At 51.4% G+C, this 14,342-nt stretch overlaps 1 protein-coding gene across 1 annotated transcript in view; it reads right to left on the bottom strand.

Moving 5' to 3' along the window:
• Window positions 1-2,008: 2,008 nt before the first annotated feature.
• The window catches only part of STK35 (serine/threonine kinase 35), a 40,001-nt gene continuing 27,667 nt past the window's right edge, over window positions 2,009-14,342 (bottom strand). Inside the window, exon 3 of the mRNA XM_016215786.2 lies at window positions 2,009-6,611. The gene's annotated coding sequence lies outside the window, so the exon portion shown is untranslated. The remainder of the gene's footprint in view (window positions 6,612-14,342) is intronic.

Below are 14,342 nucleotides of genomic sequence, written 5' to 3'. Positions count from 1 at the left end.
AGGACATACAGATGCCCAATAGACATATGAAAAGATGCTCAACGTCACTAATTATCAGAGAGATGCAAATTAAAATGAGTTATCACACACTTGTCAGAATGGCTATCATCAATAAATCCACAAATGACAAGTGTGGGCAAGGGTGTGGAGAAAAGGGAGTCCTTGTGCACTGCTGGTGGGAATGCAGACTGGTGCAGCCACTAGGGAAAACAATTGGGCAGTTCCTCAAAAAATTGGTTACCATATGACCTAGCAATTCTACTGCTAGATATATGTGCCCAAGGGTATTAAATACAGGTCTAACCTGAAACTAATGCAAAATATTATTAAATATAAACTGTAATTGGAAAAAAGAATCAGAAAAAAACCAGAGGTCTATGCAAAGGCTTGTACAATAATGTTTACAGCAGCATTATTCATAAGAGCCAAAAAACGGGGGGGGGGGGGGGGGGGATACCCGATGTCCATCAACTGGTGAATGGATAAATAATGTGGTATTTCCATATAATGGAATACTATTTGGCAATAAAAAGGAATGATGCACCAATGCTACGACATGGATGAGCCTTGACAACACTGCAGTGAAAGCAGCAGACAGGCCACACACTATATGAAGCCATTTACATGGACTGTCCAGCATGGGCAAGTCCATAGACAGGTAGAGTCGTGGTTGCCAGGGGCTGGGAGCACACACTTGGCAAGGGATAAGTGACTGCTAATGGGAGCAAGTTTCTTTTTAAGGTGATAAACACGTTTTAGAATTCGGTGTGATGGTTGCACAACTCTGAATAAACTAGAAACCACCAGCATGAGCACTTCAAGGGGTGAACTATCTCAGCAAAGTTCCTAAAAAACCCAAAATAGTGGGCAGTCCTTTTCTAAGCTCCAGGCTGCTGTCTAGGCCGAGCAGGGAAGCACCCTTTGCTCCATCCCCAGCAGTCTTTGGACACCAAAGCCTGGGCCTGGAATGCAGCTCATTTATTCTCAGATTGAGCAGGAAGCCTGTCTTATCTTTTCCTCTAACACACATCCCAAAGTGCTGACTCGGTCCTCCTGTAGTTTTGATTTCTGCGTCTACCGGGTCTCCTGAGAAAAGGTGGAGAGGTGGGTCCCACGTCAAACACCAACCCTCATTAGATCGATGAGCTTCTTTCCGAGGCCGTGGGACGCCAGGAATCAGGGCTCAGCATTCAGCAGATTGGGCGGATCCCAAACCTGTCCGTTTGGGAAAGGAAACTAAAGTCATTTGTTGGGAGCCTACTAAGTGCTGGGCCCAACACCAGGTTCCTATTTAACCTTCTGCTGCTCTGAAGGTGGCTCTCACTTCCATTTGCCGGAGGGGACGTGCAGTAAGACCGCGCCACCTGCCCAGCAGCAGGGGGCAGAGCCCCTGGTCTGCCCCGAGCACCAAGCATTCGTTCTCCAAGCGGTCTGGGTTTCTCTGGGATTTAGTTTTCTCAAGGGCAGAGGGGCTCCCACACCTACCAGGCAGGTCACGGAGATATCACAGGGAGGTGGGCTAGATGTACTTTCACCTACCCCAGGCCCACGGCAATGGCCTCACTTGGAGCCCTCTGCTCTCTAGGCCTGGGTGCCACTGCTCGGCCCACAGGGGCTCTGCCCTGGCCCTGCTCCTCTGAGAGCCCACCCCCCTTCCCCTGCTGCTATGGTTTGGAGACCCTGATCATCTCTACATTAAACACCCAAGGGTGGACCATGCAGAGGCGCGGTGCTGGGCCTGAGAGGGCCTGAGGTGTCTGAGGGCCCACGCGGGCTGGGGTCCTGGGCCCCTGCGAAGGCAGGTTCCTCGCCTCTGAACGCCTGGGAAAGGGGTGGGGTGGTAGGAGCAGTTGAGGGACAGCAGGCAGTTTTCTCGTCAAGCGGCCGAGCGTCCTTTCCTCTCATGTTCACCCATGGGGACCAGGGACAGGGAGTAGGGGACTGGGGAGCTGTCACAAGGGCTGGCTTCTCCTCCCCCCAAATAGATGACGACAAAACCACGAACACGTTTTCAAATCACATATGGCTTCTTTGACCCCATCAAATAACTTTATTCACACAAACGTCCCTTAATTTACAAAGCCTCAGTCATTCATACACATTAGGGGGCTCCACAGTGTTCAAGGAACTTAAATAGAATGTATCATACCAACCCAAGTAAACCAAATACAAAAAATACTCATATAAAGTTGTTCACACGTAGGTCCTAGATTACCAGCTTCTGTGCAAAAAAAGAAAATAAAGGAAAATAGGTTTATTAACTAGTATTTGAAATGAACTTTGAGCCTGGGTTAAAACTTTCCTCACTGAAATGGCCCCACACAACTGTTAAATCATTGGAACATACTCCCCTGCTCTGATGGAAAGAGGCCCCTGGGCACAAATGATGTCTTTAAAACATCCCTAAATAAACTCCTTTCCCCTGTAACCTTAGGGGCGTTCGGGCAGCTGATGACATTGGGTTCATCTCCTGATGATGGCTGCGGATGCCTACTTTAGTCAGCCCTCCGGTAACATCTCCTGGTTCCCCCCTTGAGGGCACCTCTCCAGGCTCAAGTGGACAGGATTAGAGATGGGCCTGTGTTGTCCTGAAGGCTGTGCTTCAGCCCAGTGTGGGAGGATGGTCGAGGCAGTGCCTCTGGGCCTCAACCCCAAGCCCTGCCACCTGAAGAACTTAATAGTTCAAGCTTGGCTGTTGTCAGGTCGCCAGTTCCTAGAAGACTCCAGCAGCTGTCTGTCTGGGGGCCAGACAGACCTAGGAAGGGGAAAGGAGTCATGGAGGGCAATAGTCCAAGAGCCCCATTAGAGTCAGAGGCACCAGTGCCCCAGATGTGTGTGTGGAGGGGGCACCAGCAGGATCAAGGGTGGGAGGTGCACTTGGAAGAAGGGGCTGGAAGTCCAGGTGACATGGAGCATGGTGAGGGCAGAGTTAGGATCCCCTTCTTAGGGGGTGAAAGCCTGACTCCTGCTTCTCCAAGCTTCCAAAAGATACCCCAAAGCTGAAACCCACAAGTCCATCCGTCTTCTAAGGAGGTAAACAGCCGACAGCATAAAGAGGAGAATCCCTCAATGTCAAATCTTTTCCTTTTCTTACAAAAAGACTCAAGCAAAAAAAAAAAAAACACCTTATTGCTCCAAACACTGGTTCTCTAGGAGGCAACTGATATGTTAAAGAGCCAAGAATGGGGGGGGAGGGGGAGAAGGAATGCGAGGTGGGAAATGTCCAGGGGCCAGGTGGCTGTGAGGAAGGTGGCGAGTGGTCTTAGCACCGCAGGGTTGAGGGCAGAGGGAGTGCGCCTGCCCCTGGCACCTCTGCCTTTGTGTTCACTCTGGGGCCACCGCTGGCAGTGCCACAAAGGCCAGGCCCTGTCCCGAGTCACTGTCCACCTAGTCGGGCACCATTCTCCTCTGGCTGTAAACAGGGTATTTCTCAAGTAAACATATACACTCCCTCAGAAAGGCAGCCATGAGGGGCAACCCACATCTGGGAGGGAGGAGAGTTCCCATCCTCCTGTCCCAGTGCCTCTGGGATGAGATGAGGCTGAGGCCTGCGACCCTAGTCCCCAGTGCCCAGAAGGGGGTCAGATGGAGCCAGTCTTGAACAGGCCGTGGCAGCCTCCTGGCTAGAGGTAAGAGGCAGGGACGTGCTGGGTGTAAGGGGCAGCGTGCACCTGCCTGAAGCAATCTTCCCATCCTTCGCTAAAGCTGCTAGAGCGCACGTGGTGGGGAGGGGAGATGTGTACCTGGCTGCAGCCCTCAGGTAAGGATGGGGGAGGGGGTAACCCTCCCTGTGTGGCTACCTGTGAATGGGAGTGAGAGCTTGAGACAGATGGACACAAACAAGGAGGAAGGAGAAACATACGCTAGGGGAGCCGGGGGTCTGGTCAGGGGAAGGCAATGGAATAAGGCACTATGATCTGTCTTGCTGATTCCTCTCGCTTAGGGGAAACCAAGCTCAGACCCACAGGGCTGAGCCCAAGCCCTCCCTCCAATAGGCTCTCCCTGTCACAGATTGAAGAAGAGAATTAACGGACTGCTATTTTAAGGTTTGGAAACTTCCAGAACTTGAACAAGCTTAACAAACTTGATGGCGCTGAGATGATGCACCGAAGAGCTACTGCCAGGCCTGAGACCAGGTGGAGAGGGTGAAAAGGCAGGAAGTGGCAAGGAAGCCGACCATGGCGGAACAGGTGGCAAGTGGCTGAGAAAGAGGACAGGAGCCACCTGGGCCTCTGCCCAGGTCAGTCTACGGCCAGGGCAGAGGCAGCACTTCCTTAGGAGGGACTCCTACCTAGCTGCCTGGGGGCCTCAGGCGGACAAAGTGGAGCGAGCGGGGAGGGAGGCGAGGGAGAGGCAGGCACTTGGGTTAAGGAGGCGGCCCTCAGAGCTAGGGAAGGAGGTCCCACCACCAAGCCAGGAGGGCTGGGAGTCCTACAAGGGAAGGGTGCATGGAAGCTGGCTACCCAGGTGCCCACCTCACCCACAAGGTATGGACATCCTGTCGCCTACAGGGGACACTCTGGCACCAGGAAAAATAACAGGGGGAGCACTGCAGTTCCCAGACCTTACTCAGAGCTCAGAGACCGGGGAGGGCAGAAGAAAAAGAGAAGCGAAAGGTAAAAAACTTGTTAGGCCCAAGCCCTCACTAGGTACTTCAGGGCATGAGCCGCACAGGGAGAGTTGGGGCTGCTGAGTTTGGGGACTGTTTTTCCCATATGCTCATGTACAGAGACAGCTGGTCCAAGGGAAGGCAGGGTGGTGGGGCAGAGGAGTGTGCACTGCAATTAGGGGATGCTGCACTCCCACCTCCCAGCTGCAGCTCAGAGCACACACAGGAGGTCACCCAAGAAATCAGAAGAAGAGACAAGAGACAGGCGATCACAAAGGATTTCAGCCAAGGAATGGAAGAGCCTGGTTCCCACCTGCAGTCCCATCGGATCCCACTAGCCACAGCCAACTGCCTGCCCAGGAGGAAGAAGCCTTGGGATCTGAGGGGCTTGAGAAAAGGCTGAGAGAATGTGAGCAAACACACTGTCAAGTTTCAGCTGGGGCTGTGCTAGCCTCTCCCAGACTCCCAGAGCCCAGACTGCTGCTGCAGGGAAAGCGCCCCTTGGTCACACAGCACTTAAATGCCCTCCAGCTGTCCCCCGTATTGATCCTATGCTGCTGTAGAGAAAACAAAACCCAAAAATGAACACAAAAGAATTCCTTCTCCTCCCCAAAGACCCTTTCCTGCTTGGCTGTCACAGGATGAAAAGCCTCTGGAGTAGCTAAAGCAGCATCCAGGTGACACAAGAGGGACAGCACAGGAGGGGTTTCCCTGTCCTTGCATGGGGGCGGGGGGGAATGCCAGGTTCAGAAGCCTGTGAAAAGGGGGCTCCAAGAGAGTTGTTGGAGTGCAGATCAGCTACACTGACAGACACTGCTGGTGGGGTCCACGGCTGGGGAAGCTCTAAGGTGGCAAACCCACAACCAGGCACCAAAGGCTGCGGGGGCCACCTCCCGACTCTCGGCAGCTCCATCCTTTCCGTCAGACACATTTCCACGAAAGTGGGCACCTAACAGCACATCCCTGGGGTGAGGGAGATGGTGCTTGACACTGTTACCATAAGTGGTACCAGGGGACCCGGTGCATAGGGCACACCCTTCACTGCAGTGACAGCCAGTCCAGGGCACCCTGTTCTTATGGCAATGCTCACAACTGGATTGCAGGGATTCAGGCAGTCTCTGTGACCACATGGGAAGAGATTTGGCACGACAGTTTTTTCCTGGGGATCGTCTTCTGGGAAGATCACTAACAGAAACGTAGGCCTGCAGAGTTGGGGTGAGATGACCACTCAAACTGCCAGGAAGTGGGAGATGGTCACTTCTGTCCCGTTACCCACCACCACCCCCCTCAGAGATCCCGGTTATAAAGGGCAGTAGAGGGAATGACTCCCACTGCAGTTAGTCCTGTGTGGCCTGGGGCTTCCACAGCTTAGAGAGAACACACCCACAGTTTAGAGCTTCTTTCTTGAGTTCTCCTGGGCAAAAGCTGGTCTTCTTCCAGGTGGATCTTTATTCAAGGCAAAGGGCTGGCAAGGAGCAGCTCCCGTGTCTGGCAGTTCCTGCACCTGGTAGAGAGGTGGCCAGAGGCCTCCTGTCTCCATGCCCCGTTCCAGGAGAAATGCCCACAATCTCTATGGACAGGCAGGCCCTCTCTGGGAGAAGTGAGGTGTTAAGAGGCAGAACTGAGAAACAGGTAAAAGAAAGACAGGGAAAATAAAGGACAAAAATGAAATAGCTCCCTAACCCCTTATAAAAATGAAAAATGAAATTTATACATATATTTGTCCATATTAAATTTCTTTAAAGAAACTGGTGCCTGTCCACAGCAGAGCTCCTGCTCTTTTGACATCTTAAATCGTTTAAATAAAAAAGAAAAAGAAAAAAGAGAAAGACAAAAAATAAAATAAAAAAAAATTAAGCGAAACTGAAGAAGGGGGAAAACCCAAACAAAGCTTCACATTGCTGGCGCTCCAGCTGCTGGGAGATCGCCAGCCGGCCGAGCCACCTGTACCCTCTGCCGTCCTCTGTGAGACTTGATGAGACTGTGGGTCCCGAGGATCAACCTGGAAGACAGAAGGCAGGGCACAAGTGAACACTGGTCAGTGGGCTCGGGGTGCCTCCAAGCTCCAGATCCCTCCCCCTCAGTGCCAGCATCTAACCCGATGAATTCAGAAGCTGTGATGTGCTGGGGTCCAGGAGAGAAGGTCTCTAAATACTTCATCTGAAATAGATTTAGCTTCACTATTACCACCCTGCCACAGACACACATTCTTACTATTCAGATAACAAAACTGAGGGGCAGGTTAAGTGACATGCCCAAGGCCACATGGACTGAGGGGCAGACCCTGGCTGGGAACCTGGGCACACAAATCCCATCAGGAATCCTGTGCCTCTCTAATGGCTTCCTTCACTGTTGGAAAAATTGCCACTGGCCCGGCAGGCATGGCTCAGCGGCTGAGCATTGACCTAGGATCCAGGAGATTGCGGTTTGATTCCCGGTCAGGGCACATGTCCAGGTTGCGGGCTCGATCCCCAGTCAGGGGCGTGCAGGAGGCAGCCGATCAAGGACTCTCTCATCATTGATGTTTCTGTCTCACTCCCTCTCCCTTCCTCTCTCTGAAATCAATAAAGATACAAAAATAAAATGCCACCAGACCCTAGCAACCTGTCCCCGCAGGTCTTGGCAGTTCTGGTTCCCCCTCATACTTCCTTCCCCATCCTCTCTAATCATGCTGCCCTGAAGCTTCAAGGCAACTCTCTTGAGTTTACTTAACCCATTTTAGGAAAAAAGAAAAGTGAGGTCCAGGCCTCTGACAACTGATACTACTAGGTAGCCAAGGTTCTTCCATCTTAGGAGAGGCCAGAATCCCACAGCCAGGGCAGTGTGGGGCCGAGCCATGTGCTGGGTCCTTCGCTGCAGGGGTCAGGGACGAAGTTCTGGAGCCAGAACCTGTGGCTGAGTCAACAGGCTCTGGCACTTGATTGTGGGCAAATTTAAGAACTCTGTTCCTTGGTCTCATCACCTGTACCTAAATCACAGGTTACTATGAGGACAGTGCCTAGCTCTAATATTATTAGCTATTATTTGAGAATCAATCACCTTGGTGCTAGATCTCAGGAACAAGACAAGCTATCTGCCCTTCGGGGACCTGTTCCAGTGGAGGCCTAGAATACAAGCACCTACAGACAGAGGTCAGCCTTGGGCCAGCTCTAACCCACCACTCCAGCTCTCCCAGCTCAGCCTGACAGGGGCTAAGTGCAGCCCCACCCTAGGCAGGGTGGCATCCAGGGCAGCAACCCTTCATCTAAGACTTTCAAAGTGCCCGTGCTTACCCTGAACCACTGAAGCAGACAGGTCTTTCACTGTGTGCTTAAAATCCCCCCGTTGGCTTCAATACTCTAAGCTCTTTGCAGCGTGAGAAGTGTGCCCTCCCAGCCCAGGCCTTCCCACCATTACTTGCCACCTGTGCAGTCTGACAACACTGGCCGGTCGTCCTCAGGTCCTGGGGAGATGCCTGGCAGTCCTCACGAGAGGCAGTGGAGTACAGTGATATGGAACAGTTCACTTCCTGTCAGCCTCAGTTTCCTCCTCTGAGAAATGGGGAGGGCTCTATTTTGAGGTCTGAGGGGAATAACTAAAAAGTACTGGCCAACAGCAGGAACTGACATACTCGATGAGCCCACCCTCTCCCAGCCATCTGTCCCCACCAGAAATGATGAATGTTTGAGATTTAAACACCCGTGGTCCTCAGCCATTTAACCACCAGCCCTGCTTGTAGCTGGGCGAGGGTGCCACAAAAAGGACACATGCCCATGGGAGGAGGGGAAGCAAGCCTTTTGGAGAGCAACCTGGCAATGTGTTTCTGAGCTTTCGACGTGTTTAGGCCTGTAGTTCCACTGCTGGAAATGTATCTTACTGATAATCCTCAACATGAGAAGGACTTTATGAATAAAGATGTCCACTGAAGTATATTTAAATTACCAGGCAACAATCCACAAAATAAGAGCCTTAAGCAAATGATCCACCCACCAATGATATTTACAGAGGAAATGAGGAGGCTGCGCAGCATTTTGAACATTATGGCAGAACATTCCCTGGGTTAGGCGGGGAAAGTAGGCTACACGGTTCTGCGGCTTGAGTATGACCACACAAAACCTCCGAGTACAGGACAATTGGCAAAAAATACACCACAATGTTGTACTTGTCATGAGTGTGTGTAAGTGTGTCTGTCTTCTCCCCTCACTTTTCCTCTGTATTTTTAGCATTGAGTACACAGCACACTCCATTCTGTAATGGAAAAGAGTGTACTCTAATCAACAAGAAAAGCTGGCAGCTCTGACACACAGGTCCACGGAGCAGCGAGCAGTTCAAGAAACCAGACCCAGGGCTTTTCTGGACTCTTCCACATACAGTGGACGTGGGGAATTTCCCACACCTCGAACCTCTGAGGTGAGACGGTGAGTCCCTCCCCTGCTGCACAGGTGAGGTGACCCAGCACCCGTGTGTGGGGTAAAGTAGGGATGGATGATAACTGCACTGGAAAGCTCTTGGACCTGAAAGAAAATACTGGGTTTCTCAGGCCCAACCTTTTCCTCTGCTGCTTGTTTCCCTGCCTGTCAAGTCCTTTCAACAGAAATCCAATGGTGGGCCCTGCATCTCAGTTTTTGATTTGTAAAAATAAAACCATCATATGCATGGCTTATGAAGATCCAGCAGCCACCACATACCCAGCTTTGGTCAGCATGCCCACTGCCTTAAGCAGAGCCATCAGGAGGCAGGAGAAAGGGCGAGCTTGGGGAGGACCTCACCATGCAAGACACTCTACGTCCTCAGGAAACAGGACAAGAAAAGCCTGCCCGGGAAACTGGCCGGTCATATGTGATCTGCTAAGATGATCTCTGGGGCCAGTTCTGACCTTTCAACACGGCTTTCCTCCCTGCCCTGGTAGGACCCGAGCTAAGACAACTTCCTCATAAGGAAGATCATCAGCAGGAAGGTGGCCCACAGAAGCTGGAAAGCAGTGGTCAAGGAGGCAGAGGTACAGGAGCCGGAGTACCTTTCCACATAACGAGCTGGGGGAACGGAGTGTGACCGCAGGAGGTCAAACCAATAGCAAGGGGCTCTGCAAGAGCTCCCGAGACACCAGCCTGTAATGACTGCTGAAATCACTGGGTCCTGTGCCAGGAATTGAGGCTGACATTTCCCACAGGCTCCTCCACCCCCCTCCAGCTTTGGCACTGGCTCCAGCGCTCATGGTAGGTCTGTTGGCTTCACCCTGTGGGCAGGGACAGGAAAATGAGAGGGTCCTCTCTTCTGTGGCGAGGACCTGGACTTTGAGTCTCTCTCGCATTTCCTGCTAGAGAAGGTACAGCTTTCCAGGGAGCAAATGGCAGAAACCTCACTGGAAAACAGTGGGGGCGGCCTTTTACGGCCACGAACAGGAAGGCTCGGGCTGAAGTGCCAGCCACAGTTCTGGGTTGCAGCAGCAGCAGACCCTCCCAGGCACTTAATGGAACAGTCAACGTGTAGGCCCGAGCCCTGGTGGGTCCTGGCATTTCATCCCAGAGGCCATGCCTCAGCTCCTGCCTACCCAGGCTGGGCTTCCCTTGTCCCTTTCATGGAACCCCTATCTCTGACCAGAGCCCTCCTGAGGGCAAAGCCACACCCACTGAGCAAAATGGTGGTGTGACAAACCTATAGATGACACCTCTAGCACACTCCATCTTTCACACTCCCAATCACTGCATCTTGTGAGGATGGGTTTGCCCATTTTAAGAAGGGAGTGGGCCCAGAGAGTTGGAGCAAGTTGGCTCACATCACAGAGTTGCTGAGCAGGAGAATCAGCACTCAGCCAAAACTTTTGCAGACCCTTCACTGCTATCTTTCCCTAAGACAGTCTTCACTTGATGCTTCCAAAGCCAGCTCAGCCAGTGGTCCTAACAGCCTGCAATTCGAGATCGTCTCCAGGGGGAAAGGTGTCAGTGATCGAGCAGGTGTGTTGGCAATTCTGCCCTTATTTCAGCTCTTGGAACAAGTTCCCTCAGCACACCCAACCTCCTTATTTCTGTTATTATCACAGCAATCACTTGTCAAGCATTTCATATGTGCCAGGCATGTTCTGTGGATAGAACACTGTGTGTGACAACTCAGTCAGGCAACTGTCAACCCTCCTATGCTGCTTTCTACTCACTGTGTCCCAAAATGGACCAAGTGTGTTATACCTACTGCCTCACTCCACTCAATAGCCCTGAGGTCACTCCAGGTTTAGAGATGAGGAAAGGGAAGCTCAGAGAGATCTGCTCCTGCTGTTAGCATATAACTTTGTAATGTAAAATCCACTCCCTACAGAGACTAGAGAGCTTAGTGGAGTTTCAAACCCATTTAAGCCTTTCATTTATAAACATATTCACACAGAAAGAGGCTCCTGGAAGGCTTGGCTTAGGTAGTTCTGGACAAGTCTGGTGTCTAGAGCACAAACGGGGGCATGTGGTGCCAACCAGGCAGTGAGGAGCGTTCCAGCAAGTGCCTCTGCCAGCCAAGCACTTGTCTGGTATGTGCGAGGACACTGGGGAACCGAACTGTTCCCAAGGCCACCAGTAGTGTGGAGGACAGAAGCTGGGGAGAGCAAGCGATGATGGGGATGGGAACTGAATGGGCTCACACACCGTAAAGAAAGCCATCTGGCTGGTGTGCTCACAGACCACAGCACAATTTGAGTAGTATCTCAAATAGCGGTACTAATGGGTGGGTGGACAAGAACTCACCCTGACCTAAATTCTCCCTGCACTCCTGTGTGGTGATGTTCTCCCTGTAGCTAATGACATATTTGATCTGCAAGATTAATATGTAATGCCTCTTGTCCAAAGGACCATGCAGGAATCCTCCCATTTTACAGATGAGCAAACAGAGGCTCGTGTTAATTTTCAGCATATCATGCTGTGGAGGCAGAGAGGCAAGGTAATCTCCAGGTCACAGAGGGCAGGCCTCTCCTTCCAAATAGGATTAGCTTCAAAATGAGTCATTCTTCACTTGTTTAATACACCAAACAAAGCAGCTGGCTTTTCATACTGTTATCAACAAGACAGCCCCTGGGGGGTTCAGTGGCCCCAGCACTACTGTCAATTCTAATCTGTCAGAGGGAATAAAGCCAAGCTTTCTGATGCATCATTCCTCTGAGGCTTGGCTAGCAACAGTGGTGCTAGGAGTCAGGCAAAAACGTACTACTATGCCCTGAGCAGTCCCCAGCACAGTATATGGGGGTCCTGTTGTCAGGGTAAAAAAAAATTGGGATAGAGATGACAAATAGGGTAACAGTGTTTTCTGTCTTCAGGTCCAGAGAAGGGAATAGGGAACAGAAGCCTAGAGATTATCAGAGCATACACACCAGGAACTTCATGATCTCAGAGCCCTGACCAAGAGACCAAAACCAAGTGGAAATCTAAGAGCAGGTCCCAAATTAAGGGCGCGGGAGAGCATCTCCCAGAGAGCGTGTGTTACAGAATGGCCAAGACTGGTGCTTTGTCAAGCACATGAGCTTTGGAGTAGAAAGACCTAAAATTCATATCCCAGCTCTACCAATCTCTAGCTTTGACCTCTACCAACTCCAAGCCTATGTTCTCAACTTCAAGTATGGAAATGTCTACCTTGCAGGGTGTGAAGTCCAGTGACAGCATTTGTAATAGGCATGTAGGAGGTGCTTAACAGTTATGATGGCAGTTTTAAATCACACCCAAAAAACAAAACAAAAACAAAACAAAATCTCACAATCATCACTGGCTCAGGCAAAAATTCTAGACAAGACAACACAGCCATAGTCAGTCTTCTCTTGAGGTGACAGTCTTTCTGCTTTGGGCCTCAACAACTGCTGGTCTGTGGGCACCCCACCCATCCCCATCCCCAAACCTATCCCTTCATGTCCACTCAGGTGGCACTCACCCTTCGAGATGCCCTCACATACCTCCCAGGAAGCAGTCCCAGAGGAGCCAGTCTCCAGTGAGCTGACACAGAATGACCACAGACCCCTCTATCCCACAACTAACCATGCTGTGGGTGCTACTCTTACCACTCCTATCTACAAGCTTCCTTAAGGACAGGGAGAGTCTCCTGCTTCTCTCAACGCTTCAGGTTGCCAAGGCAAGAGTTCAAACACTGGGTGACTGATAGAAACTGGGTGCTAGGCACATGGCAATAAAAAGTTAATTTACGAACTACACAGAATCACTTATTCACCATGACAGGACTTTAATATAAAAATATGGTGATAACAATCCCTGCTTTTGCTTGAGTTCCCACTGAACATCCCAACCAGCCAGAGGCAGCGAGGGCTGGGCTGTTTCTCCAGGCTCCAGCAGCTGGGAGGGGAGGAACTGGGATTTTGCTATTCTCCTGTGCCACATAGTGCTGCTCCGACACCTTTAGAGCTGGGTGGGATGAAGCACACAGGTGTGACACAGGCAGCTAGTTAGAGAACCAGCTCTCTCTGCTACTCTTTCCCTTGCTGTCCATCAGGAGGCCCGCCCTCAAAGGGGAAAGCTGTCTGCCTGATCTGGAGAGGGAGCTTGAAATACTGGTGTGGCTAGTTGGAGCTGCCCTAGCTTCAGAGAATGCCTCTGAGTCTGTCAGTCAGAGTAAGAGGTTCAAGAGAAGGGCAGTTAGCACTGGAAGACATGGGTCTGGCCTCAACTCTGTGGACTTGCCCAGATCTTAAAGACCCACCGTGGTGGCCTCCTGCCAGGCTCAACCACCTATAAAATGGTAAAATGCCCAACAACTCTCCTTAGCTAACAAGTGGCTCAAGAGGTGGGGTGGAGACCTGGCTGGGGTACTGTGAGGTATGGTGGACTCCCCTACTCTACATTAAAAAATACAGGGACTGCTGAGATAGGTGGTGGGGGCAGGGCAGCCCTAAGAAGAACCAAGCTCCAGCCCTTGGCAGCCAGCAGTCCACCCTTTGCCTAAGAAGCCACCCCTCCCATCTTCCACACCTTCTTCATCTACTTAGGTGTGTCCAGAGGAAGCAGCCCCCCGAATTTTCAGAAAGGTGGACTGTTGCCCAGGCTGTGACAGCACAAATACAAGGGTAGAAATATTCTCCCATGTGGCAACCTACTAGGAGACACTGAAGCGAAATGCAGGAAAATGATAAAGAATCTTGCCTGGCGGTGACAGTAGGGGTGGGAGACCTGGCTTCCAGTCTCATCTAGCTCTCTACTCTGGGGACATCATTTCTTCATGTGCCAATGAGAGGCTTAGGACCAGGGCAGGGGTTCTCAACCTGAGGTCCTTCTAATTCCAAGGATGCGCAGGTCTGCACCCCCCCCCCCGAAGGCACATGAAGTACCAGAGCATAAGTCATGTGCATTTTTCTGAGAGAATATCCCCAACATTCATATTCTGAGAAGGGTCCATAACACAAGGAATGCTGAGAACTAAGGATCTTTGTTGGCTCATCTATTAAGGCAAAAACTCCAACCAGAAACAGCATAGGGGGCAACACGGGGCTTCCCTTGACAAAGGTGGTAGCGCCACCTATGTGGCAGGGTCAGGGTGTAAGGGGAGTGCTGTGGGAGGGCTGACTTCAGCTCCCTGCACAGCGCATTTCCTAACAGTGGGAGGGTGACATCCGTCTCCCTGAGATTCCCTTAAGGCAGACAAATGCCACCGAGAGGAGATGGGCTCTATGCCGGGTCAGCTGAGCCTGATCCATTTACCAAAATGAGGACAAACACTCTTGTAGAAACACTGGCAGGCCCAATGGACAGCAGTGACTGGCTGACTGAGGGAAAGGCAATGC

The sequence above is a fragment of the Miniopterus natalensis genome, chromosome 7 (genome assembly GCF_054644295.1).
Source record: "Miniopterus natalensis isolate mMinNat1 chromosome 7, mMinNat1.hap1, whole genome shotgun sequence".
In the NCBI taxonomy this organism is placed as follows: domain Eukaryota; kingdom Metazoa; phylum Chordata; class Mammalia; order Chiroptera; family Miniopteridae; genus Miniopterus; species Miniopterus natalensis.
This window is presented reverse-complemented; position numbering and strand designations above follow the sequence as displayed.